The sequence below is a fragment of the Sturnira hondurensis genome, unplaced genomic scaffold (assembly GCF_014824575.4).
Source record: "Sturnira hondurensis isolate 20B ecotype Veracruz unplaced genomic scaffold, ASM1482457v3 Scaffold0004136, whole genome shotgun sequence".
NCBI classification, from domain to species: domain Eukaryota; kingdom Metazoa; phylum Chordata; class Mammalia; order Chiroptera; family Phyllostomidae; genus Sturnira; species Sturnira hondurensis.
This window is the reverse complement of record NW_028076767.1, coordinates 9,599,110-9,623,287: the sequence shown is the minus strand read 5'-3', so window position 1 is coordinate 9,623,287 and position 24,178 is coordinate 9,599,110. Positions and strand designations below refer to the sequence as shown.

Genomic DNA, 24,178 nt, shown 5'->3' with positions numbered 1-24,178 from the left:
AAGGTTAGGGGCCAGAAAGAATTATTGAATGAATGTCTGAACAAACATCCTTAACATCTCACAAGAACTCAGTCTGAATCTCTCGGCAATAAACCAATCTATTTTTATATATGTGTGAACCAACTAACTTTCTTGTAGCTGTACCACCTCTTAGAACAACATTTTAGTACAATTTCCTGAGCTTACTTTCAACAGCTTTAAAAAGCACTTGTTTCACTCATTACAAATGTGTGTCTTTCAACTTTCAAAGAGACACTGGATTTTTAATATTCGAGGATTCAGTGATGAACTTTATCACTGTAGGGCACACCGGGTATAGATCCCTTACCTGTGAATCTCTGCTGACATGAAACTATTGTTTAAGGCTGTTCTCAGAAAAGCAGGTAGTTTAGCCCTGACCAGAGTGGCTCAGTTGGCTGAGCCTTGTCCCACAAATAAAAAGTTGTCAGTTTGATTCCCAGTCAGGGGTGTGGACCCTTCCCCGTTTTGGGTATGTGTGATGGGCAACCAATTAATGTTTCTCCTCTTCTCCTTATCCCTCTCCTACCCCACTCTCTCTAAAAATAAATTAAATAAATAAATAAATAAAATCTTTTTTAAAAGCAGACAGTTAATGGTCATAGTGCTGGGTCCCTATCAGCTATCCACGCTTTTCATGATATCTGGCAAAGACAACAGTAAGAAGAATACATTATTCTAGTCAGAAGTACACGGGACACAGGTTTCATTTTGCAGTTTTCCTGCCTCCTTGTAAAGTCTAAATAATAACTGCCTCTCTTATTAAAGACCTGCATCCTAAACAGTACTACAGTTAAATTCTAGACATATTCTTCCAATTCCTGCATCAAGTCCTCATACCCCTTGGTAGGGGTTAGTAGTTGCGACTTTCGCTCTGTGCTGCTGAGAATAACTCTTCTCCTTTCAAGCAAAATATGGTGTTTATAAAAGGTGAGGGCAGAGAACCTGGGGGCATGCATCTGTACACAACAGACAAAGACACAGTAATAGCAGCTGCCCTCCTAGGTGCCCAGTACTCTTAGCCAGGATGGAAGAAAAGTGAACATGTTCCCCCTACATGATTTGGTCCCTTTTCTAAAGGAGAAAAAAAGTCAAACTTGAAATATGCAAGTTCATTCTATGATGCTTAAAAGCTATAAACTGTCATATACTAAATGTGTTTATTGTTTTCCTAACATTTTAAAATCTAATTTAAGGTATTTTTCACATTTAGTTAATTATTTGACTGAGAATTCTCTAGCAACTTGCAGACAATATAGAATAGCACTGGATTTGCAGCTAAAACGGACACCCATTAGCTGTGTGACCTTGACAAAATGATTAAACCTAGACTTCCGTTCCCTCCTCAACAAACAGGGATGACACTGACCAGGCAGCACAGGTATGACAGGACTGTGAACTACACACACAAGCAGACGGTGCCTGGCACAGCGCATACAGTCAGTAGACACTCAGATATGGGTGTTATTGTTCTTGGCAGGGAAGACTCTAAATTGTTGCACCATTGTGCGACATTCTTTAGAATTTTATTTAGGTGACAAATACACTAAGTAGATTAATGACAGTCCTCCAGGAAGGCAGCTGGGCTAGAGGAGCTGACCTCTGGGGTCACCCAGATCTAGACTATCTGACAGGATTAAACCGGTCTTAACTTCAGTACTTTTTTTAAAAATTTAATTCTTATTCAAGTACAGTTTTCTGTTTTATATTCCCTGCCCTGTCCCCCCAGTGCTCCCCACCTCCCTCCCATTTCCGCCCCCCACCTGAATTATTGTCCATGTGTCCTTTATACTTATTCATGTGAGTCCCTCCCCTTTTCCCCTATGAGTCTCTCCCCTCTCCCCTCTGGACCCTGTCAGTCTGTTCCGTATTTGAGTGTCATTGGTCATATTTTGCTTGCTTGTTTGTTTTGTTGTTTAGATTCCTGTTAACGGTGAGATCATATGGTATTTGTCTTTCACTGCCTGGCTTATTTCGCTCAACATAATGTTCTCCAGCTCCATCCATGATGTTGCAAAAGGTAGGAGCTCCTTCTTCCTTTCTGCAGCATAGAATTCCACTGTGTAAATGTACCATAGCTTTTTGATCCAGTCATTTACTGATGGGCATCTAGGTTGCTTCCAACTCTTGGCTATCATGAATTGTGCTGCTATTAACTTCAGTACTTTTACTAATATTTAAGTCATGTCGTTGGTGAAAAAAACTTTCTTCAACAAACCTAAGGAATTATAACTATGTTAATTCCTTTCACTGGACCATACATTTGTTTCGGCAATCACTTTGGGGAAGGTGAAGTGAAGCAGATAAAACCAAAATCACAAGACATCTTTGAAAAACAGATGGCATCCATCCAAACGCCCTTCCTGGAACAAGCTGTAACAACTGGGTCCACTCCCGCCCCTCCCTACCACGCTCTATTTAAGGGTCCGCAAGCATTTCCACTATAAACTGTTCTCATCAGGATTTGCAGTTTTACCGTCTCATCTGTTTTAGAGTTTAAATATAAACATCTCGGTCAAACTTAAAAAAAACCTATTGTTTTTTTTTTAATTAAAAAACTTCCTGCAGTAAAAGTATAATAGTAAAAGAGGGGGTGGGGATAGAAACACCAGAAAAGGAAGGATTATTTTACACATGAAAAAAAATGATCTGCCATGGCTTAATAAGCAAAATAAAATGAGGATTTACAAAACATATGCCATCAGTGATTATAGAAATTCAGTGGTCACTGTGCCACAGTCTGTAATAATTATAAATTGTACAAGTATCCCCAAATAAATGAATAAATAACTTATGGCACAGCCATATTACAGGATATTATGTAGACATCACACAATGTTCCCAAGGAAACTATTTTTCTTTTCAAATAAATACCCATGATATACTAAGTGGGAAAACAAACATCAGGGCTTTATGTAAAATAACTTAATTGGGTTAAAAGGCATATAATATTTATTAAAATAAAGTTGTAAAAGAAACATGCCAAAATATTCACAGTAATTACTTGTGAACATTGCTTGGCAGGAAGACTTAAATGTTCCTTACAGTATTCCATGTTTTCGAACTTGTTGGCACTGAACTTGCATTACTTTGATATCAGAAAAGAGAGACTTCAAGCCCTGGCCAGTGTGGCTCAGTGGATTGAGCACCAGCCTGTGAACCAGAGGGTCACCAGTTCACCTCCCAGTCAGGGCACATGCCTGGGTTGTGAGCCACGTCCCCAGTTGGGGGCACACAAGAGGCAACTGCACATTGCTATTTCTCTCCCTCTTTCCCTCCCCTCACTTCTCTCTAAAAATAAGTAAATAAAATCTATAAAAAAAAGAAAAGAGAGGCTTCAATCTGGCTTAGTGGACAGAGAAATGTAAAAACAGTAACACAGAAAGAATAAAATTTGACATCTCTTCTCTACCTTTCTATATCCTCTATGTTTCCCTTGCAAATCTATCTTTAACCATCCACTATTCTGACATTTGAAAATATTACTTATATTGTGGATTTATGAAGTACTCAATTCATAGAGTTTTTATTTATCGAGAGGAGTTACCCCCAAAAGTGACCCTGTATATAACCACATATTATCTCAAGATATGAAAAAGCACAAGTATCATCCATCACAAGGGTACCTATAGAGAACAAAACAGATTTGGGATATGTCTGTCTGATAACTGTTCAGTAAAAAAAAAATTTTTGAGGTAAAAGATGTCCCATGAAAACTAGTTTGATTCTGAGTATGTTTAAAATTATATTCAAAACTTTAAGTACTCTGGAGGACTTCCAGCCAAGACAGAGGCGTAGGTAGACACACTGTGCCTCCTCACACAACCAAAACAGGGACGACAAAAATTTGGAAACAAAAAAACAACCAGTACCAAGAGAAAACTGAACTGTATGGAAGTCCAACAACCAAGGAGTTAAAGGAGATCCATTCATCCAGACCAGTAGGAGGGGTGGAGTCGGGCAGCAGGGGTAGAGAGGGATTGAGGCCAAAAAAAGTGGTGGCTGGCAGACCCCAGGCACGTGGGGCTGCAGCAGGTAAACCCAGCGAGGCGGCAAGTTGTGGAGGGGCTTGGCATGCAGAACCAGGCAGTCCCCCATTTGTACGCAGATAAACCAGGTGGAACTGGGGAGGGAGAGAGACTCCCTCCCCTTCACTGGGGAGTGAAGCCCAGGGTCCCAGCACAGGAAAATAAAGTCTCAAAACATGATTGAAAACACCTGTGGGGGTTGAGGCACAGGGAGAGACTCCCAGGCTCACAGGAGAGTTCGCTGGAGAAACCCACAGGGTCCTAGAACATACACGAGCCCACCCACTGGGAATCAGCCCCCAAAGGGCCCAGTTTGCTTGGGGGAAGCGGAGGAAGTGACTGAAACTGGCAAAGAGCAGAGCAAGCACCATTGTTCCCTCTCGGACTCCTGCCCCACATATAGCGTCACAGCCCAGTGACTGAGTCGCCCTGCCCTGGAGAAGACCTAAGGCTCCACCCTTTACCATGAAACAGGTACACCGAGACAAAAAAGTAGCCCAAACAAAAGAACAGATCAAAGCTCCATAAAAAATACAACTAAGCGACAAAAAGATAGCCAACCTATCAGATGCACAGTTTAAAGCACTGGTGATCGAGATGCTTACAGAATTGGTAGAATTTGGTAGCAAATTAGATTAAAAAAAACAAAGGCTATGCTAAGTGAAATAAAGGAAAATGCATAGGGAACTAATAGTGATGGGAAGGAAACTGGGACTCAAATCAAGGGAGTGGACCAGAAGGAAGAAAGAAACATCCAAACAGAAAAGAATGAAGAAACAAGAATTCTAAAAAATGAGGAGAGGCTTAGGAACACCCAGAACATCTTTAAATGTTCCAACATCCGAATTATAGGGGTGCTAGAACGAGAAGAGGAAGAGCAACAAATGGAAAACTTACTTGAACAAATAATAAACGAGAACTTCCCTAATCTGGCAAAGACAATAGACTTACAGGAAATCCAGGAAGCTCAGAGAATCCCAAAGAAGTTGGACCCAAAAAGGAACACGCCAAGGTACATCATCATTACATTAGCCAAGATTAAAATGAAGGAGAGAATCCTAGAAGCAGCAAGAGATAAGGAGATAATTACCTAAAAAGGAGTTCCTATCAGACTGTCAGCTGATTTCTCAAAAGAGACCTTGCAGGCAAGAAGGGGCTAGAAAGAAGTATTCCAAGTCATGAAATCCAAAGATCTACATCCAAGACTGCTCTATCCAGCAAAGCTTTCATTTAGAATGGAAGGACAGATAAAGTGCTTCTCAGATAAGGTCAAATTCAAGGAGTTCATCATCACCAAGCCCTTATTATATGAAATGTTAAAGGAACTTACCTAAGAAAAAGAAGATGAAAAATATGAACAGTGAAAGGACAGCAAACCCACAGTTAATTAACAACCACACCTAGAACAAAAGCAAACTAAGAGAACAGCTAGATCAGGAGTGGAACCATAGAAATGGAGATCACATGGAGGGTTAGCAACAGGGGAGTGGGAGGAAGAGAAGGGGGGAGAAGGTACAGAGAATAAGTAGCATAGATGGTAGGTAGCAAATAGACAGGGGGGAGGGCAAGAATAGTGTGGGAAATACAGAATCTAAAGAACTTGAGACACATGGACATAAACTAAAGGGGGGAATGGTGGGGGAGGGAGTGTGCAGGGTGGAGGGGAGTGAAGGGGGGGAATGGGACAACTGTAATGGCATAATCAATAAAATATATTTTAAAACATAAAAAAGAGCTTTAAGTACTTCAGCAATCAACCCAAAGATGCCTGCTCCAAATGAAATGATGACATCAGTTTGAATCAAACATAAATACTGAAAGAACTCACAGTCCAGAGCTATGTCAGGGCTTCTCAGGCTCCTTCTCAACCTGGCATGCGTGCCCACGCAAAGTGCCCACACAAGCACACATGCCAGGATGACCATTTGTGGTCCCAGATAACACTTCCGGTCTCTCCTGAAAGAAACTGGAATAAATTCTACCAGGAAAACGATGCTTACTGGAAAACATTTGTGTGTCATTATGTATTAGCTCATATTCAAAGTACTGTCACGTGCTCTTTTTAAATCTTGTCCTCTTCCATTTGTGTTGGAAAATGCGGGCCCCTGGGGACAGACTGTCATGTCCAGTCCCCTCTAGTAGTCTGTGTCCTTTGAGATGAGAACCATATTTTATTAATCTTCAGAGTCCTAACAACTGTCCAATCTGGAAAACACCCGATACACACTTTACATTAAATGAATAAGAATTGATTCTCTATTTTAGATTTTATTTCCCTCAAAGTTTGTCTCCAACATAAATATGAGGCACTTCTAACTTCCCGGTCTCCAAACTGATGTACGTAAGAGCATCTGTTAAAGTAAAAATCTGAAGCAATACTAAGAAAGGGACAGACACAAAGCCACGCCGAACAACATCATTACACTGAGATATTAAAAAGAATCTGATAGCAAAACAAAAACAATTTTTCATTCTTCAGGGGAGAAAACAGAAAAGAGTCACAAACTCTGTAAAAATGACTCTTCGGTGATGCTCAAATTTCATAAGCAGGCAAAAGACGTTTCAATAATTTAATCCCCCAATCAAAGGAAAATCAGGTGGGCTGAAGTTACACACTAGTTAGTGCCAAGGAAAAGTATCTCAGACTTTTAGTGATACAATAAGGAGTTAATTCTTAGACGCCTAAAAAGAGAGGAAAAAGAGTCTCACATACAATCTAACCAGCACATTATATTCTGACCACTATTGCCTCTTTATCGGCATAAGCGTATCTACTTAGAATGGCACTCTTGGTCTAAGGTACTAAAATGATCTTGGTGCAATTTTCCTGAAAAGCTCTCAAATCAATTACTGTACAAAGAAGGCAACACTTCCATCCCACTGTTGACCAAGCAGCGACAACCGCACATACCAAAGGGCTCAGAATAAGCTTTTCTCCCACTTCCTACCAGCAGATTAAATCAATGCTGCCTAATCAAAAGTAGAAACTGCAGATCAAACCAATTTTTTGTTAATTAAGAGAAAACACACATTTTTTCTTGGCACAAGGTTACTCTGATGCATTCTCACACAGCATTTTTACAATTCTTTGAAAACTAGGTTCCATTGCTAATTCTGTGTGCAGATTACCTTCCACTGGTTATTCTGAGAAGAGCAAAATCCTAGATGCCTCCTCTTGGACCTGATCTGGGTTGTGCACCCATGAGGCTGCCATTAGGACTGCAGAGCCACAAAGAGCCCAACTCAGGAGCTGCGTTTCTGGGTTTAAATCTGGACCCGCCTGCCATTGTTCTGCCGTCTTGGCCCCAGCACTCTAACTGCCAAAAGAGTCTACACAGTGATATGATGTGCTGCGTGCACACACACACACACACACAGTTTGCTTTTCCTTATGAAAAAACATGGGAATGATAAAGCACCACAGATGGTTACCTACAGAGAGAATGAGGGGTATAGTGTGGAGACATCAGGAATGAAATACAAAACTGCTCTGAAAACACCTTCTTACATAGCTTTTCCATTGCTCTAAATANCAAAAGTAGAAACTGCAGATCAAACCAATTTTTTGTTAATTAAGAGAAAACACACATTTTTTCTTGGCACAAGGTTACTCTGATGCATTCTCACACAGCATTTTTACAATTCTTTGAAAACTAGGTTCCATTGCTAATTCTGTGTGCAGATTACCTTCCACTGGTTATTCTGAGAAGAGCAAAATCCTAGATGCCTCCTCTTGGACCTGATCTGGGTTGTGCACCCATGAGGCTGCCGTTAGGACAGCAGAGCCACAAAGAGCCCAACTCAGGAGCTGTGTTTCTGGGTTTAAATCTGGACCCGCCTGCCATCGTTCTGCCGTCTTGGCCCCAGCACTATAACTGCCAAAAGAGTCTACACAGTGATATGATGTGCTGCGTACACACACACACACACACACACACAGTTTGCTTTTCCTTATGAAAAAACATGGGAACAATAAAGCACCACAGATGGTTACCTACAGAGAGAATGAGGGGTATAGTGTGGAGACATCAGGAATGAAATACAAAACTGCTCTGAAAATACCTTCTTACATAGCTTTTCCATTGCTCTAAATAATCCAGTTCGAGTATGTTTTTAAAACCTGCAACTCATTAAAACACATGAAGATCTTTTAAACACACAAGTTCAGGAGAGTATTAACACATACATAGCCACTCATCAAAAAGAAGCAAACCTCCTTCTCTAGTCCCAACAGGCCATAACCAGGGCACCAATGCCCATGAACACTGGAAACAAGTTGTCAGTGAAAATTAAAGAATTAGGTGCTTACCTTGCCTTGTCAGTAGGAACTACATTTCAGAGTAACTAAGGAGATGTAGCTGATGAGGGAAGTGCTTTCTACACGAGACTTCCAAGAAACAAGTGTGGAAGGAATGAAAGACCGAGAAAGTTCACTTTTTAATACCTGAAAGAACAACATAATTGAAAACATTCCCTGACAAATGGAAGGGAAACTTTCCAATGAGGACTTTGGGGTGTCACATCTTAGCATCACAAAGGTTTGGGCAACAGATGCTGAGTATTTCACGTAGCTTTTGCATGAACACCATGTGGAGTACACAGCGCCATCACTGGTGCGTCGTTGTGGGGGAAATAAAACTGATCCTAGTCAAGACTCTCACGTTAATCTCAAATTCACAAGAAATATGGGGGCAGTAGGCCAAATTAAAAGCTGTGAACAGGAAGCAAAACACAAAGCTAGTTTATGGGACAGGATAACTGATTCACTCATCAGTGCCACTGAGAAAAATACAAAGGAGAAAAGATAGTGACAGAAACCAGACAAAAAACACTCTGTGTCCTTGATTTTTACAGAAACACAGGCAGAACTACCCACAGTTTCAGAAGTTGGCCCTTGGGGGATGTGACTGGAAGGGAGTATGAGGGAGACTTCGGGGTGCTGAGAACATTCTGTGTCTTGATCTCAGTGGTGGTTAGAGGGCGTGCACATCTGCAAAAATGCATCATGCTGTCCATTCAAGATTAAGGCATCTTAAAGGACTTTCCTATGTATGTATTATTCCTCAGTAGAAATAAGAGGCATGACTAATGTCTGGTTGCCTTTAAGAGTGGTGAGATTGGAAAAGGACTTCGAAATGCTAGAAATGTTCTGTTTCTTGATCTACGAGCACAGTTACCAATTAATTAAGCTGAGGACTTATGACTATATTAATTTTCAGTATGTATGTTATTCTTCAATTTTAAAAAACATATAGGGAGGAAGTACTATTCTACATTAAACATGACATAAAAAGCTGTTTACTAGATTTTGTTTAAGCAAACAAAATTTTTTCAGAAACAGTGCGATTTTAATGCTGGACAATTCCTGTACTACATTAAGTATAGGAAAGACCTTATATTTCTAGAAGGTAACATCCCTATTTATTAAAAATGTGTAGAGGTGCAACAGTTGTCACGTGTCATGGGCCACTGCAGCCCATGCTCAGGTAACTCAGGGGTCGGATAACAACCGGACAGAGATCTCCATCAACGCCCTGACTCACTGAGTCTCCCAGTCTTGGCTAATGCGCTCTGTGTGTGCAACGGATCACACATCTTCCACGCCATAGCAGTTTACAGTTCCGCCTTAGCCTTTACTTCCTACTTGCACAGAGCTCCAGGGTCGGGCAGAGAAGAGAAATGAAGGCCTTTCAGGAGTTTCCGGGGCATAGTAACCCAGCCCTGCCTACACGTGTGGCCTTCTGTTAATAGATTCCCAGGAATATATGAGTTTTTCAAAGCCCCCTATGGACTTCTCGTTCTCCATTTTGTCCTTTTACACTATCTGGGCAGAGCTTTTTGTGCCCCAGGTGGTATCCACCTCAGGGAGGTATGATGTTAAACAATCGTCAGTGATGGTTTTTGGCAAATGTGCTGGAGATAGGGCTGTCTGCACTGAATAAGCTGTGTGCCAAGCCAAACAAGGATTAGTCCTGTGAATGGGGTGTTTTCAAAGGCTGAAAGACATATCAAGTGGCCGCAGTCCTCTCGGGACCAGGCTTTTGGGGGAGCTGAAAACCCATTATGCCCTTGTTAGCGGCTGTTAAGCTGCTGGTTTTCTCAGCTGCCGTGGTCACGAGGCGTTGGTTTTCAAAGCTACTGTGGAGCTACGGGGAAGGGTATAGGAAAAAGGCCGGTTAAAACGCCATGAAGCTGATGTTACTGTTCTCATTGAGATTCACCCTGTTTCTTGAATAAATGTCCCTCTTGTACTTAAAAGCCTTTGGTTGATTTCCAAAATCTGAACCAGTTGATTTAAAAAATTGTCCCCGGTTTTTTAGAGGCTGAGGCTTTTGGAGGTTCCTACTCTGCCATCAAAAATGCTTCTCCTCATAGTCATCCACTGAAGATTAGACTAGGGCTTTTCCTATTGGGTTTCTCAGTTCTACCAGCTGCCATGTCCACCAAGCACTACTGCTTAAAGCATGACACTCAGGGAAGTCAAAAGTCCTTTACAGACACTCTGCTGTGACCACAAACTTCACTGACAACCCCGCATGGTTATCATGTCACTGATTCCAATGATCAGTTCAGCACAAAGTCAACCTTCCTGTTGAAAAAACAATTCAGTGCAACACGCCCTACTGACCAGCAGTTTGTGTTAAGGTTTCATCTTCATATCCTAATGCTTTGCCACCTTGGCTGTTAATAAGTGGTAAATCAGTCTAGAAAAATAAAGTAAAATAAACGTCCATACAAAATTCTCTCTGAAATGAATCAATAATGGAATGTTCAAGGTGGTCACTGGTTCTCATAGTGCAAGGGATTATAAAGAGGCAGGTTCCAGTGTACAAACAGGCAGGAAATGCTCCTTACGTCCTAACAAAGGAAAACATAGAAGCAGTTCTGAGAAGTCAGGAAGCAGACACTAACCGAACAGGAGGGCAAGAGTTTCCCAGGAACCAGACCTAGTTGAGGGTGAAAGGCTTGTTGGTAAGGCAGCATCCTTGTGTAGAGGCTCTCCGTGGACCACGGCCTGAAAGCTCAGTGTGATTGACATAAACAAGTGAGCTTCCCTAGACTGCCAGGAGTGAACCACCCAGTGCAGGGCGTGGTGACATTAGTTCTTCAACTAATTAAAACGGAAATAAAATTAAATACAATATCAAATAAGACAAAACAATAAAGTCCTTTAAAAGTTAGCATTAAAAAGAGGTAAGTGGATAAATACTCCCTTTTATGGTTAGAAGCAACCTTGCTGGGTAACTTTAAATAAGCTCTTCTTCATCTCAAGTCCTTAGATCCTTAAAGGCACAGTTCTGAGGATGCCAAAATTCATGAATGACAGGCAGAATCGTTTGTAGATATATAGATTTTTTCCTTCTGTGAAGAGGTCCCATGGCATTCATCGAATTCCCAAATGATAATTAATTATATGTGACAAAAGAGTAAATGCATCACAAACTGCACAGCAGTGTTACCCAGCAGCATAGTAAAAGGAGCATACAGCATGATCAAGTGAGATTTACCTGGGAAATGCCACGACAGTATAACATACAAAATTCAATCAGTGTCACACACCACAGTCACAGTACGCAGGGGGACCAAACCGCACGATCATTTCAATAGATGCGGAAAAAAATAAACATTGGAAACAATCCAACACCCTTATGATAAAAATACTTAACCAACGAGGAACAGAGAAGCACTTACAAGAAACCCTCAGCTAACATGGTAAAAAACTGACAGCCTTCTCCCTACGATCAGGAATGAGCCAGGGATATGGTTATTCAAATAGGGCCAAAAAGCCTCCATAATAAAATAATTTCAACACAACTATTTCAAGTCAAATTAGGAACTGGAGATATTTTCGAATTTTGAAAATCAACGTAGGCAGGAGAAAGTTGGTGAACCCCAGAAAGAGTAGAGTGAGAGGCTGGACAAGGTGACAGGCGACTGTGTCCTCTCTCTGGCAGTAGCAGATGCTCTGCTTGGCCTTCACTGTTTACAGGTAACGTGGCTTTAAGAAGATGCCTACAGCCACTCACCCAAATGGCACCGGCACTGCCATCTTGCTTCCCAGCGAGGGTTCTCAACCAGGTGGTTGGCACGACCACACTGTATTTTTAAAGTTTAATGCACTTCAATATTAGTTAAAAATTAGATCAGAAATGGAAGCAGGACTATAAATCATTTTTATTTTATTCTATTTCCCTGTTTGCCAAGTTTTCAACTGAGTTTATCTTCATCAGGGATAAAACTGTATTTTTTTAAAGATTTTATGTATTTATCTTAAGAGGGGATTTATCTTTAGAGCCACGCCAGCCAGGGCAAAACTGTATTTTTTATNTTCACTGTTTACAGGTAACGTGGCTTTAAGAAGATGCCTACAGCCACTCACCCAAATGGCACCGGCCATCTTGCTTCCCAGCGAGGGTTCTCAACCAGGTGGTTGGCACGACCACACTGTATTTTTAAAGTTTAATGCACTTCAATATTAGTTAAAAATTAGATCAGAGATGGAAGCCGGACTATAAACCATTTTTATTTTATTCTATTTCCCTGTTTGCCAAGTTTTCAACTGAGTTTATCTTCATCAGGGATAAAACTGTATTTTTTTTTTTAAGATTTTATGTATTTATCTTAAGAGGGGATTTATCTTTAGAGCCACGCCAGCCAGGGCAAAACTGTATTTTTTATAAAACTGATGATTCTCATGGCAGTGTGGAGGATGAAATGCAACAGGAAGAGACTGGTGGCAGGAACGGCAGAAATGTGCCCCCAAATAAGGGGACAGGTGACAAGAATCTAAATAAAAGCAGCAGTGGGGGGCAGGGTTAGAAATAGGTAAGTTGAAAAGGTGAACTGACGTGGGCCAACTGGATCAAAGTTAAAAAAAATTAAGAATACGTCTCCAATTTCTGAGTTGGGGAACTGCCACCAGCAACCTTAGAGAAGAGAAGGGGGTTGCTGGTCACGGGAAAGAGGGTGTGAGCAAATTCAGTTCACACTGTGATGAGTTGCAGGAGTCTAGCCCCCATCCAGGTAAATATGTCTGTCTAATCAGCACTGGAAATACAATGATGGCATCAGAAGCGGAGAGATTGCAGATTGAGGTGTAGGAGTGTTAGGTGAAGCCGTAGGGATGGATGCAATTGCTCAGGGTGCCAAGTACAAAATTAGAAGAAAATGGCCTAGAATAAAAGCCTGGAAAACACCAGTATTTAAGGTGAAAGAAGAGACAGCAAAGGACAAAATACAAAGAAAGGTAGAGAAGTAACTGAAAGTAGAAAGGTCTTATGTAAGCCAAAAGAAAACACATTTTCCAGAAGGAAAATCCTGCAAAGATTCAAGAATGAAGCCTGAAAAATGCCTGGTGCATTTGGCAATAATGACGTCCCCAGTGACCTTAGTAGGGGCAGAAAGTCAAATCTTGGAAGCTAGACTGATGTGAGTTGAGGAGTAAAATGAGGGGTGAATATTACAACCAATAAAATGAAATCAATAACCTCATACAATATATACACCATTCCTTTTAAATTTTTAATAAGTGAAAATGGAAACCATATTCTTTTTACTCCATGGGAAAATGTTCAGCAGTTTTGTTTTATACAGGGAGTAAACACATTCCCTGTGTTCAACTCTGTTTCTATCACTCATTGCTTGTGGGACTTTAAACAAATGATTTAACATTGCTGTGCTCCACAGTCTTCACCTGTGAAAAGGGAATGGGAATTGTACAACCTCAGCAGATTCCTTGAGAATGAGATGAGGTAATGCATGCAAAACAACTAGCTAAGTAACTGCCCCTCAAGGTTCACATGTTATGTTTCCTAATTCTTTCATTTGCATAAAACCCAAAAAGCAATGAAATCTGGATACCTACAACTGAAGGTCTGATATTTAAAACAGCAATCTCACTCCGGACTGCTCATTAAGTTTACTTATTCACTTGACAGTGAACACTCACTGAGCATCCTTCATGGGCCAGAACTGTGTTGGACCCTGAGGACTCAGAAAGGATTAAGGTTTGGTCCCAACTCACGCAGGAAGAGGAGGCAATGGCTACATTTTTTTAATTACAATGTATCACATAAAATAATACAGTTGTTAGTATAAGGGTTATTTCTGAGGGTTGTGGACAAGAAGAGAATGCAAATGTGTAAGTATTTTTACAATGAAATGATCAAAACAATACCCGTAATACCTCTCCCTAGTACCTTTTAGGTCTTCATCACAATAGCTTAAGTTGATTTTTAAAAAAAACAAAATGCTAAGCTGCCAGTTGATTAACTTCTTTTATTTTACTTTATTTTATTATTGTCCTATTACAGTTGCCCTAATTTTTGCCCCAAGCTCACCCCTGCCCCACCCACTACCTCACTCCCAGCCCACAATCAATCCCCACCCTGTTGTCCATGTCCATGGGTCCTTTACGCCTGTTCCTTGACTTGACCCTTCCCCTTCTCCCCCCATTATCCCCCTCTTCCCTCCCCTCTGGTCCCTGTCAGTCTGCTCCTTGTTTCCATGCCTCTGATTCTATTTTGCTCATTTGTTTGTTTTGTTCATTAGGTTCCACTTATAGGTGAGATGATATGGTATTTGTCTTTCACTGCCTGGCTTATTTCACTTAGCATAATGCTCTCCAGTTCCATCCATGCTGTCATGAAGGGTGGGAGTTCCTTCCTTCTTTCAGTTGCATAGCATTCCATCATGTAAATGTGCCAGTTTTTTGAACCACTAATTTGCTGATGAGCACTTAGGCTGTTTCCAGCACTTGGAAATAACACTGCTATGAACACAGAGGTGCAAGGGTTTCTTTGAATTGGTGTTTCAGGATCCTTAGGGTATAATCCCGGCAGTGGGATCACTGGATCGAACAGCAGTTCCATCTTTAGTTTTCTGAGGAAATTCCATACTGTTTTCCACAGTGGCTATACCAGGCTGCATTTATACCAACAGTGCACTAGGGTTCCCTTTTCTCCATAACCTCACCAGTGCTTGTTGTTTCTTGATTTGTTAATGATGGTCATTCTGACCAGTGTGAAGTGGTACCTTATTGTGGTTTTACTCTGCATGTCTCTGGTGGCTAGTGATGCTGAGCATTTTTCTTATGTCTCTGGGCCCTCTGTATGTCCTACTTGGAGAAGTGTGTTCAGGTCCTTTGCCCATTTTTTAATTGGGGTGTTTGTCTTGCTGGTATTGAGTCATATGAGTTCTTTATATATTTTAGAGATGAAACCCTTGTCCAAAGTATTATCGGCAAATATGTTTTCCCATGCAGTTGGTTCCCTTTTCATTTTGATGATGTTTTCCTTAGCCATGCAGAAGTTTTTTAATTTGATGTAGTCCCATTTCCTTATTTTTTTTATTTCCCTTGCCCTAGAGGACATATTGGCAAAAATACTGTTGCATGGAATATCTGAAACTAAGACTTATTATGGTGTCACAACTCATATTTAAGTCTTTTATCCATCTTGAGTTTATTCTGGTATATGGTGTAAGTTGGTGATCTAGTTTCATTTTTTTAACGTGTACCTGTCCAAATATCCCAATACCATTTGTCAAAGAAGCTATTGTTACTCCATTTTATTCTTCTGCCCCCTTTGTCAAATATTACTTGACCATAAAAAATCACAGAACGCTTCACAAATTTGTGCATCATCCTTGCACAGGGGGCACACTAATAATCTCTGTTTTGCTCCAATTTTAGTCTATGGGCTCCCAAACTGAGCACTAATTTCTTCTGATGCCTTATAAATCTAATAAATATCTATATTTAATCTATTTTATTCTTCCCTGTATTACTTTTTTAAAAATATATTTTATTGATTATACCATTACAGTTGTTCTATTCCCCCCATCAATCCCCTCCACCCGCACACTCCCTCCCCCACCATTCTCCCCCCCTTAGTTTATAACCACGTGTCTCAAGTTCTTTGGATTCTATATTTCCCCCACTAGTCTCGCCCTCCCCCCTATCTATTTTCTACCTACTGTCTACGCTATTTTCTGTGCCTTCTCCCCCCTTCTCCCCCTCCCACCCCCCTGTTTCTAACCCTCCATGTGTTCTTCATTTCTATGGTTCCACTCCTGATCTAGCTGTCCTCTTGGTTTGCTTTTGTTTTAGGTGTGGTTGTTAATAACTGTGTGTTTGCTGTCCTTTCACTGTTCATATTTTTCATCTTCTTTTTCTTATATAAGTCCCTTTAGCATTTCATATAATAAGGGCTTGGTGATGATGAACTCCTTGAACTTGACCTTATCTGAGAAGCACTTTATCTGTCCTTCCATTCTAAATGAAAGTTTTGCTGGATAAAGCAATCTTGGCTGTAGGTCTTTGGATTTCATGACTTGGAATACTTCTTTCCAGCCCCTTCTTGCCTGTAAGGTCTCTTTTGAGAAATCCGCTGACAGTCTGATGGGTACTCCTTTGTAGGTGACTGTCCCCTTATCCCTTGATGCTTCTAGGATTCTCTCCTTCATTTTGGTCTTGGCTAATGTAATTATGATGTGCCTTGGTGTGTTCCTTCTTGGGTCCAACTTCTTTGGCACTCTCTGAGCTTCCTGGATTTCCTGGAAGTCTATTTCCTTTGCCAGACTGGGGAAGTTCTCCTTTATTATTTGTTCAAATATGTTTTCCACTCGTGGCTGTTTCTTTCCCCCTTCTGGTACCCCTATAATTCGGATGTTGGAACGTTTAAAGATGTCCTGGAGGTTCCTAAGCCTCTCCTCATTTTTTTGAATTCTCATTTCTTCATTCCTTTCTGGTGGGATGTTTTGTTCTTCCTTCTGGTCCATTCCATTGATTTGAGTCCCCGTTTCCTTTCCATCACTATTGGTTTCCTGTGCATCTCCCTTCATTTCAATTAGTTTAGCCTTCATATATTCCTCTAATTTGTGACTTTGTTCCTCTAATTTGTGACTATAATCTACCAGTTCTGTGAGCATCCTGATAAATAGTGTCTTGAATTGTGCTTCTGAGAGGCTGGCAATTTCTTGGTTGCTGAGAGTTATTGGCTCTTGGACTTTGAGTTCTTCTTGTCCCATCTTTCGGGTTGTTCGTGCCTGTTCCATAGCAGGATCAGAGCCCTAAAATGTTCACTAGAACAGGGCAACTAAGTTGCTGGGTTGTGACGCTGTGTGTGGGGGTGGGGTCAAAGAGGGACTCCGGCGTCCTGTCCACCGCCTGCCGCCACGACCCTCACCAGTGCCGCAGTTGCTGCAGTCACCGGGCCCACACATTTCGTCCCACTGCACGCGAGTGTGCCACCGCCGTCAGCCCTCGCCCCCTGGGGCCTGCGTGGTCTGTCTCACTGTGCGCGAATATGCGCCCGCGGTCTGCCCCGCACCCCAGCTGGTTCTCGTCTGCCTGCGCACCTGGGTCGGGGGCCCTGTCCTGCCAGACCCTGCTCACTGCTGGCTCCGCCCCTCTTACCGTCCCCGTTGAACCGTTAGATGTAGTTGGACTTCCGTATAATTCAATTTTCTGTCCTTTGGTTGTGTCTTTGTTTCTCCAAACCTTTGTTTTATTCAAACTTGGTTGTGGGAGAAGGCACAGTGTTTCCACCTATGCCTCCATCTTGGCGGAAGTCTCTTCCCTGTATTTCTCAATAACTTCATGACATTAACATTCCAGAGTTGACTGTTTTCTTTTCTGTATCCCATAAGAAATAAATCACAATGTAGTCTCATTACGAATAAAAGCCTTCTCCACCTTACAAACAATAGCTCATTTATTTAATCAGAGTATAAAAGCTACAGTTATTTATTTATTTTTAAATCACTTTATTGTTATTCAATTACAGTTGTCTGCATTTTTCCCCATTCCCCCACCCCAGCCAAACCTTTCTCCCTCCCTTGCTTCCACCCTCCCCCTTGGTTTTGTCCATGTGTCCTTTGTAGTATTTCCTGAAAACCCTTCTCCCCAGTGAAAAGTATTCAATAAACCACTGAAATGGGAATATTAAAGCAAATCTATTAATAAGACCTCAGCAGAGGGAAGTTAATGTTTCATCCTACATAATACCTTCCTGACATCCTGTAACCTTGGTCATCCATGTCCACCAATAACCCTGCAATCTGATAACATACCAGCTCTAAAACACCGCTCTGCTCACAAAGGTAGATCTATAAGGACCTAGATTGCAGATATTAGATCATTTTTGTGACCTGGGGCTAGTTCTTCAAATTCTCTAGAACTTCAGTGAAGGAAGACTGAAAATACCTTGTTCAGCCTAGTCACACTGTTAAAAAGAACATACAAAGAAAGCTTTTGGTCAAGATGGTGGAGTAGGTAAATGAGGTACTCACCTCCTCCTATGACCACATCAAAATTACAACTACACTACAGCACAAGCATCACTCAAAACCACCTGATATCTAGCTGAACAGAAGTCCTATAACTAGGAATATAAAGAAAAACCCATGTCAAGACTGGTAGGAGGGGCAGAGATGAACAAGCTGATCCCACACCTCCCTGTGGCAGTTAAAAAAATCAGGAGGGACATCTCAGCTACAGAGGTCCTACCTGAGGAGAAAGGAGTCCCAACCCCATAGCAGGTCCCCAGCCCAGGGTTACAGTGCTGGGAAGAGAAGTGCCCCTGACTTCTGGGTGTGAAAACCAGCATGGGTTGTGGCTGAGTGACACAAGGTCTTCTGGAATCCAAGGCATTTCTCTTAAAGAACCCATATAAACTTACTTGGACTCACCCACTCTGAGCTCCAATGTTGGGCAGCAGCTTAAAAGGTCCCAGGGACATACTAGGAGGGACTGAACTATCTGGCTTTGGAGCAAGGGTTGGAGGGGCAGCTTTCACCCAGACAGAAATGCTGGCAGAGGCCACTGGTCCTTTTCTGAGCCATCCCCCAACAGATCAGGCAGATGAGCACTATATCTGAATCTCCATCAACCTAGCTAACGCTGTTCATGCCCCAACACTCCCGCCTTTGTGATTCCCTGAGACTCTACCCACCCAACTTGTAGGCCCACCTAAGCTATTTCCAGTGACTTTTCCATATAAAAGGCCTCTCCTGGCTCATGCTTCGGACTTTCCTAAAATCTCTCAAAGCTTCAGAAACTGCAAACAAGCAGCATCAGGCCTTGGCACACCCTATACTTCTTGTTATGTGGCCCCGAGCCCAGCGCTAGCAGCAACTGGCCTCAGTTCTGAGCTTGGTGTCTCTCAGGTACCTCAAGCCCTGCACATGTAGCAGCAATCTCCAGATTGCTCTGTAGCTCGTGCCAAGTAGCCCTGGGCAGGGCACAGTAGCAGTTGACCTTGGCCTGAACTTCCCAGGAGGCCCAAGAACCAGCACTCCTTGTGGACAGTGTCAGACCACGACTGAGCACCTCCCAACCACCTCTACAAGCAACACACTCAAGGGATGGACTCATTGGGCACCAGAGGCCCCCTGAAGCAAGTCCTGCTCTGTGGGGTTGACCCCTACACGTCAGCTCCTCCACTGTGGTGGTCACAGCCAGCCCTCAAAAGTGATCAGCCTGGGGGTAAATCCCTCCCACTGACAAGCCAACAGCAATCAGGGCTCAGCTATAACAGGAGGGTGCACACAGCCCACCCAGGGGTACACCTGAAGGGCCCAGGTCAGGTGACCAGGGAAGCTGTGCCACTATACCTTCCAGGACACCTACTACATAAGGCCACTCTGCAAAAACTGGTAGACATAGCAGCTCTTCCTGATACACAGAAACAAACACGGGGAGGCTGCCAAATTGAGGAGACAAAGAAATATGGCTCAAGTGAAATGAAAGAACAAAACTCCAGAAAAAGAACTAAATAAAATAGAGACTCACCATCTACCAGAATCAGAGTTCAAATCACTGGTTATAAAGATACTTGATGAACTTAGAAGAGTACATGAATTTATCAAGAACCTCAACAAATAGATAGGATAAATAGATAAAAAAGAACCAGTCAGAAATAAAGAATTTATCAATAACAACTGCAATGAAGAACACACTACAGGGAATCAACAGTTAAAGCAGAAAATCAAGTCAGCGATTTGGTAGACAAGGTGGCAGAAAACACCCACAATCAGAAAACAAATAAAATTCTAATTAACGTTGCTCATTCACTGTCACTGAGGGAACTACAATGAGACTGTGACACTGACGACTAACAGCAGAGGTTTTCTGGGTCTAAACGGAAAGCATGTGTAATACTGGGTGATGACTTAGCTCTGCGCAGTTTTCTCTACTAAAACTGCTGTGAAATCTCTGCTTTGGGCCCTTACTCGGTACAAACATACCATTTTTGTAGTAACCCTACCTTTTATTTTTTCTCATTAAGTCGGACAAAGCAGTATTACTTGGTGACAATAATATAAGCATAAATGCTATAAATTAATGATCCAAATGAGTCAGAATATACTTAACTACTTTGGGTGGTTTGTCCCCCCTAAAACAAAAACATGAAATGTAAAACTGCTTATAAAAAATACACCTCTGGGAAGGTGCTATTGTGTCCCCAGTGTTCAGGATCTTGTGGCTGCATTTCAGCCTGAAGTTAATATAAAGAGGAAAGAGACCATTGAAGTGTGTGTGGTGTGTGATGTAAGTAAAAGAACGACACACCAAATTAGAGTGTTTGTTCCCCTTGGTATGACCTTGAGAATACCATTGAGCAACGTCCTTATTTCACTGAAGAGGAACAGTAGTAGGTAATTTTTTAAATCAAATTCAAAGCCCTCAATGCCTTAATTAAACTAAACAGGGCTTATAAGCACTGGGTGTTAAGAAACATTTCTTAAAATACAATTTTGTTATTCCAATTGCATAAAAATGTCGTTTTCTAAAGACTCATTTTTTTTTTGCTTTTTCATGACTTTCTTTTGGTATATGGATTTATACACATACTATCTTTCATGCACTCTTACTATTTTATAAAATATATTAAGTTAATCCTAACAGCAACTCTATGATTTAGATGCTATTACCGTTGCTATGTGATAGATGGTGAAACTAAGGCACAGAAGGGCTATGCAACATGCCCACAGGCACAGAGCTGATTAGTGGCAGAACCAGGATTCAATCCAGGTATCTTGCTTCAGAGTACATGAGCTTACTTACTGGGGTAATCACTTCCTAAATTATGGAAGTACCTAATCCCTATGTTGTATACCTGAAACTAATACAATATCGTATGTTAACTATAACTGAAAAATAAAAAATAATTTAAAGAAAAAAACTTTTTAAGTTAAAAAAATAAAATTATAATCAATGTTTCAAATTTTTTTAACAAGTACATGACTTTAACTACCACACTATGATACCTTGTATTTCCCTGTGGGCCTTCAACATATGCCTATTAACTTTTTCCTTAATGTGTTTACAGCATTTAATCATGTGTATGGTTTTCAAAGTATAAGATTAGAAATCCACAAACATGAAATAAGAAGTGGATTTTTCTAGGTACCAAAACCTAAACACGGTGGCAGTTTTGAAGGAAAAAGTTGAGAGTTCCGGATGCTACTGACCTACTGCTCAGTCAGACACAAGAGTCACAGACCGAGGAGCCACCTTTCAATGAACCAACTGGGTAAGTTAACTTCTGCCGGCAGGAGGGCTGGCACTGGGGGCGTGGCCACTGCCACCACAAGGAGCATCCCTGTGACAGGCTAACAGAAGTAGAAACCTCTCTACAGGATAGCCGAGAGAGACAACAGAACAGCAGCAGTTCCTAGAACTTGCAGTGTGGTTTGGTACATTATAAATTGTGACTGAAGTGCAATCTGTCGTGGGTTAGTCCCTTTATGGACCATTCGGGACAAATTTTTCACACATCTGATTTCTCTTTCCATGTGGCACACCAACCTCATGCCATTAACTGGAGAATATTCAATGCATGAAATGAACTGTCATATTACAAAATTGTCTGTCGCCAATCCACAAGTGGATATGCTATCAAGAAGCCTTACAGAGAGACATTTCCTCAGGAGTGAAGACTTTTCTAAAATGCATTTGAAGAAACCTTAGTGCTTTGAGAAGTTACTTACTAGTAAAGAGGGCTCCTGGTCAAATCAGAGTAGAATGTTGTGGACACTAAACTCCATCCTTTAGAGGGTCACAACATGCATTAGCAAATGTAAAAGCTCCCAGGAGCCTTCTGACTTCTATGGTGTCCCATACCAATTTGACCAGCGAGCCTCTATCACATAACACCTGCAAACAGCCTGAACAATGTATTTTGAAAGACTGTGACCTGGTGAAATCCCCACCATTTCAAATCTTCCTCCTGGGTCAACAAGAGCTTTGATCTTACCAGGCTCCTAGAATTGGTCAGAATCATCAAGGCAGACTATAAGAAATGTAACCTTGTGCACTGTTGGTGGGAATGCAGATTGGTGCTGCCACTGTGGCAAACAGTATGGAATTATGGCAAAAAAATTTTAAATAGAACTGCCCATGACCCAGCGATTCCAATTTTGGGACCCGGTGATTCAAATCCTGGGAATATATCCAAAGAAACCCAAAACACTAGTCTGAAGGAATAGATGCACCCCTATGCTCACTGCAGCACTATTTACAATAGCCGAGGTTTGGAAACAGCCCAAATGTCCATCAGTAGATGAGTGTGTAAAAAAAGCTGTGGTACATTTCCACAATGGAATACTACTCAGCTGTAAAAAAAAAAAAAAAGAAAGGAATTTCTACCCCTTTGCAACAGCATGGATAGATCTGGATTATTATGCTAAGTGGAATAAGCCAGTTAGAGAAAAGACAAGTATAATATGACTTCACTTACACTGGAATCTAATGAGCAAAATAAACTAACAAACAAAATTAAAAAAAAGAAATTTCACTTTGAAAGAGGCCTAAATCTTACATCCTCTGGCCTCTAGGAAAACTACACAGGAAGCCAAGTTATCATCACAAGTTTGCTTGGTAGCAAGAGTTGCAAAGTAACGTAATGCCTGCTGTGGCCAATGCAGTCTCCATTCTAGAAACAAATACACATTTTTACAAAACCTGTCACCATAAGAAACAAGATACTTGAAGATTAAGTAGATTAAGCAAACGTATTTTTTATTTTTGATGAATGAGCTATTAAAACTAAAGGATTTTCTGATTTGAACTTTGCCAATCATTTTACTTTCTAGATTCAGGTTTTTAAATCTATAAAGTAGATTATATTAAGATTGGTAATAGAATAGAATAAAATTGAATGATATCGTTCTCCATCTCCTACCCACGCCAAACACCACTAGTTGACCACACAACTCTTCCCAGAATAAAGCCTCAATCTTACTGAACACAGGACTCCATGGAGCTTCTACTGCGCAGTTCAGATGAGACCTATTTTCTCTGCCAGGCTCTACACTCCCTAAGTATCCTTCTAGTTCTTTGATTTTAAGTTTTAGTCTACGGCCATACCACCCTGAACACGCCTGATCTTGTCTGATTTTAAGTTTTATGCTCATGAATTAAAATACTATGTACACAAGCTTAAAGAAATGTGATATGCAAAAGAAAATTATTTTTTATAGTAAATGTTCAAGTCAAGAACTTAGGAGAGATGTGTTTGTCAGTGTTTTGTCAACAATGTAACACAACACATTCTATCTCCTAAAACAACAAAATGACAGTTTATAAATTGCAGAAGTAGGTGAGGTAATGGAAAAGCATGAATCATTCCCCTTAAAATATAAAATACGGCCCTGGCTGGTGTAGTTCAGTGGACTGACCACCGGCCCGTGAACCAAAGGATCACGGTTCGATTCCCAGTCGGGGCACATGCCTGGGTTGCAGGCCAGTTTCCAGCAAGGGATGCACAAAAGGCATATATCAATGGTTATATATTGATATTTCACCCCCTAACCCCTCCCCTCTAAAGATTATATATATGATACAAAAATATTAAATGCTACCATTATGGTCCACAAATATTGCTGGAAAACACTGTAGAAACACAGAGCAGTAGAAATCAACACTGAAATAAATAACAAGAAAGAAAGACAGAGAGAGAGGAAAAAAAAACATTACTCTTTGCACACAAAACTTTTCTATACCTAGAAAAATATGCCAAGAAACAATATTAGATAATAACAGTGAAAACAGAGCAGAATCTGTATTCTATTTTCTCATTTCATGGTACAAGACAGATCAAACTGATAAAGGGAAAATTAAATTCTAC

General features: G+C 41.1%; 1 protein-coding gene and 1 non-coding gene across 3 annotated transcripts in view; both read right to left on the bottom strand.

The window, feature by feature from the left end:
* HECW2 (HECT, C2 and WW domain containing E3 ubiquitin protein ligase 2) overlaps positions 1-24,178 on the bottom strand; it is a 363,235-nt gene that overhangs the window by 172,940 nt on the left and 166,117 nt on the right. The gene's annotated exons all lie outside the window — the stretch shown is intronic.
* LOC118986016 (U6 spliceosomal RNA) lies at positions 15,656-15,762 on the bottom strand. Its single transcript, XR_005066256.1, has one exon. It is a non-coding gene; the product is annotated as a U6 spliceosomal RNA (small nuclear RNA).